The sequence below is a fragment of the Ruditapes philippinarum genome, unplaced genomic scaffold (genome assembly GCF_026571515.1).
Source record: "Ruditapes philippinarum isolate M1 unplaced genomic scaffold, ASM2657151v2 ctg5035_1_1_1_1, whole genome shotgun sequence".
In the NCBI taxonomy this organism is placed as follows: Eukaryota; Metazoa; Mollusca; class Bivalvia; order Venerida; family Veneridae; genus Ruditapes; species Ruditapes philippinarum.
Window position 1 is genome coordinate 1 of NW_026864468.1, and position 6,535 is coordinate 6,535.

Consider the following 6,535-nt stretch of genomic DNA (forward strand, 5'->3'; position numbering starts at 1 on the left):
TTCTTCGAAATTTTTGATGCTTCTTTTTTAATTTTTTGGGAGCTTTTTTTCATTACTCAAATTTGCTCCCCATCTGCGGGCACCTTCGCATTTTTAGGAAAGGGAAACAACTTTTCATGTTCTAAAAGGGCCCAAATTTTGCAATCAATTTCCCTCCGAGTGTACGATGTGGGTGGGCAATTAAAAATTTTATTATTCTTTTTTTTTGAAACTTGAACATTTTAGTGCATATTTTTTTATTTTTTTGTAGTTTGGAAAAACTTAAACAAAATCATTTGCTGCAAAATTTGGTATGTTCGTGAGACTTTTTTTTCTGGGACATCGTGGCAATTTAAAAAAAGATATTCTTACAAGGGGACACAAAACCCCCGGGCTTCTATATGTTGGGCCCCGTGGTAAAAACATGCCCACAGGGAGTGATCAAAGTTTTTCTGAAACCCCGGGTTTCCCACGAAACCTTGGAATTTCTTTGTTTACGGGCCTGTACAGCCATTCCTGGAATACAGAAAATATAGAAATTTTTTTTTCATTCCTTCCTTTACTAAAAAGGGTATATTTTTTTAAATTTTTCGTTTAAAAAAAATTTTTTTTAATTTTCATTTTTTTTTAACCACAAATGAAAAACAAATTTTTGTGTATGGGGTAAAGTGGGGAGGCCCTTTTCATTTTCCAATGAAAAAGAAAATATCTCAAAAACACTTTACTAATGGGCCCCTTTTTGAAAATTAAAAAAAAAATAAATTTTCTTGCTTAAACTGCAAACAAATTATTCTATTGTCTTTATTAATAAATTTGGGAACCAAATTTCTTTAAAATTTTATTAGCAAATTTGGGTTTTTACCCAAAAGAAAAAAATGTATGTCCCATTAAAGTCCAAAAATTCAATTAATCACAAATAAACCGTTGAATGAACATCGGATCATAAATTCAATAATAAACACACACTTCAAAAATCATGATCAGTGACAATTTATGAATGGAATCCCCTAATAAAACCAAATATCCTTTTCAAGTCAACAAACAGGGGATATAAACAAATAAAAGGGGAGACTATTTTAAATCAAGAACGAATTAGTGTCAAACAAAGATTACCGCGCTTTTCTGAAAGTAAAGGGAGCGTTTAAATTTCACACATTCTCGTACGGGTTTTCAGTAAACAAGTAGACTTCCTTTATAAGAAAAAAACTACGTCAAAAAAGTGTAAGTTTTAGTTCTGCATATATTTTTCATAAGGGTATTCTTATAACAATAAGCTATAAGAATTTTTTAAAAAAAATGGGGTCAAACATTTCCTTTTGCTCTGAATCATTTTCAATTTCAGTTTCACAAATGGGCGTCTCACAAATATAAGCTAACAATCTACAATAAAGCGAAATTTGGTTAAGATAATTTGCCTTCATTTTTTCAACAGTCGATAGTTTATTTTTTTTAAAAAACGGGAAAAAAGAAATATTAAGAAAAAGAAAAGACTTTTTCTTACGTTTTGCAGGGTTTTTTTATTTTATCTTTTTATATTATTCGACCTTTACACCGATAAAATGAATAATTGCATGGTCTTTTTAACACTGACCTATCAAGTTTTTGCGCAACAGTGGTTCGCTATGTCATATGTATAAATAATGATCTTTATAACATGAACTGTGAAGCGTCAACGAAATCAGTAATGGTTATACAATGATATATTGACATTAGAGATGGGTAAAATGCCATATTAAAAATTATTAGTAAACGTCCTTAGATATTGAACTGTAGTATTTCTGAAACGCCACTGCCTGAACCTCTTGCATAGTTTAATAAATGGGTGTGATGGACTTTCTGTTAGTTTTCTAGGACAAATACAATATAAGACTATATGAGTACACGGCATGAATTTGAGAAAAATACCGTTGTTGTCCATAATGCCAAATTTGATAATTATCAAAACTGCATAATACAATAATGATTTCGCCGGGAAGTGATCAACTTGCATTTTTAGCACGTAGTGATCTCGAAAGATTGTCATATTATTTAGCTTAAAAAGTAAGTCTTTCAGAGAAAATATCTTTTATGAAGTCTGCAAGAAACTGATATCAATATGGATACTAACACTTGTATCACATTTCGAGCATCTACATTGTATCTAAAAGCGAATGTCGTGAACTCGCCTTCAATTCAAATAAAGTTAGATTAACTGAAAATAAAATATAAACTGCGTACATCTGCCATTTCTTTAGGTGAATAAAACATAATTTGAACCAGCTGGTGTACATTTCGTGTTAATTGATGTGCCCGAGTGATAACTTGATTTTATGAAAACTGCGCGTGGTTGGGGTGCAAATACTTGCATAGATAAAGAGGAGAATCCTTAAGTAAAAAATATGCATACATTCAACCGTACAGAAAATATCAGTTTTAACGTTCAGGCTTGCAAAATCTAAATGATAACACATAAGCATTTATAAATCCGTTTACCTTCTGTGTATCTTGTAAATTTTTCGCATTTGCCATTATTAAGACAGTGCAAACAACGGTTTAGCAAATCATCATAATGGTAGAACTAGGATAAATTAAAGTCCATTAAACAGCCAAACATTGTACGGCTTTCGATCCTGTAAATATTAATAAAGGTAAATTATCGCAGGATACTTATAAATGCTGTCATTCATGCAACTGTTTCAATGACAGTCCTAAGAAAGCACCAGTTACAGTCGCCTTATACAAAAACATTACGGGAATTAATTTAACTTTCCGAAGTATCTTAGCAGTGTTTTAACACACGTAATAAATAATACAAAGTGTTTGTTTAAAATATAGAGTTATTTACGTTCAAGTAATACTAATACAGCCGTGCCCGAGATAAAAACCATTCAAACTTTTTCAAGATTTAAAACTTTATAATGTAAACTTGAGAGAGAGACAAATTACTTTTAACATTTAATGAAAAATAGTGGACCTAATGGCTGAAATGCCGCAGATTAACTGATCTTCGCTTTCGTGGAAAACGCATTAAATAGCATGTCCTATAATTTAATTTTATGTTATCTGACATGATTTTATCTCCCATTATTGCTGAGTGATCTTAAAGTATAGGAAAATTGTCATTAGATTAAATTGGCACTGTTAAAAGCACACGACATTGCGGTGTTGAGCTCCCAATGCCTTAAAAATCAAATAAAAAGGTATATTTGTTAATACCTGGCGCATATAACTTTTAAAAACTGACATACATTTGCCTTTAATGTCTCGAAAATTTATAAATCCAGTTTTTTGGCAGGTATTTTTAATTGGGAGGTCGCTCATTTAGATTTAAAGTATCTCCTTGATAAATAATATTAATTATTGAATTTTGTCAAATCGAGTGAAGTTATACATTCAATTGGGTGACATCCAAGTGGTTGCAATATTAAGGGAATAAGTAATTATTTTTCTAATGAGTGACAATTATTGATGTATAATAGACGTAATTCCTGGATGAATATAGCACTGGGCGAATAACTGATAGGAAAACGTGCTGAATTAGTATTGGCATTCATTGGACACACAATATTCAACTTTAAACATGCAATCTTTTGAGTGTAAGCAACATAGTATGTTAACAAAGATACTATTTTGCAAGGTAGCTCCTGGAGGGACGGGCATTTTGGCAAAATCATAAAATCTGGCACAAAGTGTTAGAGCATGACCGTATGATTTCTTGTAACGAACACTACTGTACTGAAATCTTCCGAGTTAAAAAAAAATGTGCATGACTTATTGCGAGTTTGTAAGGACTCTGACAAAGTAATGATACTTTTTAAAGAGTACAATTTAAATTTGATATGGGAAAGTTTGTACTTCAAAATATGAAAACTTAATCTCAATTCAATATTATTAGGATCAAATAATGAAATATATATCAGAAAAGTCACATGGTGCATATTACTTAAGAATTCATTGGTTACACCATAAAATAAAAACATGAACTGCATGACCCGTTGCGACTTCAGCAAATAAATTGCATAAATCTCTGCGTTTGATAGCAGCCATTAGCAAACCCCATCGTTATTTGTTTAAATTAACTCAATTCCTAGTATGATGAAATATCTATATGTCATTAATTAAAACCATGAATGATACCGAAATGGTTTCGCCGGAAGTGATACAGCTATTTGTACACACCAGGTGATCTCGTAGAATATCATGAGAGACAGCTAAGCAAGAAAGAATCAGATGATTTCTTATGAGTTTGCAAGAAAATTTGCAATATTGATCTTACACGTGTGGCATATTTCCAGAATATATTCAAGAATATAAGTGATTTTTCTTTTTGGAAAAAATATTAATAACAACAAGATTATATATTACAAAATGAATTGGTTAAGAGTAAAAGGCTGCCAAAAATAGCGCAATATTTCGCTCATTTAACTATGAAGGTGAAACCCTAATAAACAGGCGTAAACGCGATAGTGAAAGCGCAGTTTTTCAATTTGCACTGTGATTTCGCGTTAATATATTGTGTTACAATCGTCCTAAGTGTAAAACCAACCTGGCCTTAATTTAACAATATATTCAGATAAACGTTCACTTCACTTGGGATCTACCCACGTTAACCGAATTGTTTCGTTGTGTTTTATATACACTCCAAAATAAAAAATGAGCCGTTGTTATCGCAAGAAGAGTTTTAATGTATTTTACTCTCGTACATAACAACACGAATTTGCATGGAATGAGATTTTTTTGGGGAAAAACACTAATAAAGGCGATTATCCTTCAAATATGGAATTTCAAACACGACGGCGTCCTGTTTAATGCATACTCGGTCTTGCAAACTTCAATCTGCTTTCTGTTTAATTGCATAATTCTAAACAGGAAGTAAACGTACTTTAGCTGTTAAGATCCAGTATATAGAACTATTAAAGTGACTTAATTCTTTAAAGGTTCTTTACTATGAAACCGAAAGAAAATAGTAATCATGAAGCATGCGACAGTGAACAGTAAGCTGTTAGTAGTGAGCAATGTGCCGTAGGTAGTTAGCGAAATACAGAAAACCGGAAGTAGGACGCAGACCTTTGTGATGTCAGCGAAATTTTCAAAATGTGTCAACTATATGTTCACCCTTCTTGATGGAGTTAGACCCCACTCATGCCATTTTCATACCCGAACGGGCACTTTGGTAGAACCACTGACAGTCCACAAACCGCTTTCCCACTTTAACAATACAAAATTCGTAACCGGTCTTCAAACCCACAGCGGTAAGGGGCAAGTGCTTGCATGTCGAAGACATTTACACGTCGGCCACAAATGCCACTGTATGCAGAAATCTGTACTTGCTTTGGGTCATATGATCGAACACGGTCAATTATCGTACTTTCATTTATAACATTATACATGATTAATGGCTGAGGATAGTCAAAATTTTGATTTCTACTGGACAAGCGCCCGATCGAGTCCCAATTTAGGCCAGTGTTATACCAATATGAAAGGTAATGCTTTTTTCGCAAAATGAAAATATAAATAAAATGTATATAGAAAATGTTAAGTGTCCAAAAAATGTGATAAAATAATAGGAAGGACTTCCATAATTGTAATAACTGTCTAGGTATAAAATTTATCGTATTATAGATAGACACAATTCTGCATGAAATGGAATTATTTGGAAAAAGAAATGAATGGCATAAAACAACTACAAATTCAATGACAACATCAAGAAATATAATTATGTGAACATGAAAATGCATATGTTAAGCTATACAAAATTATATCTAGGACCAAATATACCATTTTACCATGTAGTATGAATAACAGCTAGACGGACTACTTTCTGTCTACATACAAGTGCAGCAGGTGCACGACTATTCAGACGGTGTGCAAATCATTCTTTTACAACAACGACAAAAATGCCAAATCAGCAAAGAAGGTATTTAGTTTGATAAAGTCTGTCACTGATTCTTTTCTATCATAATAAATATTAAAGTCGCGTATGTATAGTGGCATGTATAAATGTGTTAATGGCACACATAAATTAACATAATTTTATATCAAAGAAATGACATTGTTGTCATATTTCATCCCTCTAAATATTTATGTGATAAATTGTTAAGATTTTTAGGCATGTATTGAAAGAAGAAATGCTGCATTTACCACCTTCCTTGCACATTTCTTTCTCTACTTAACAGGAGAATCTCACTGTAGATTCACGTAAAATTACACTGGCTTGATATTAACATTTAGTGTTGTGGTACCATTAAAACTTATAATTTCATTTGCATTTTTATTGCATTCTGTTTCTAAAGAAGAACATACAAATTATATAGATAATCGTTTACTTTCTCTTCTATAAAGATTAAAAACACTTTGATCTCAATTATATTCATAAACTGATAACTATGTAATACCAAGTATCTAACGTAATACTTTTCATGTCAACGAAAAATGATTCTGCTGAAAGATTAGAAGAAAGTTACAAGTGTCTGTAACTAATGTCTCAAAATAGTCCATAGCATATGTTTCAGATTTATTCACTACTATTAATAAAATGATTTAAGAATTTGTTGACAGGATTTTTAAGGATAATTTA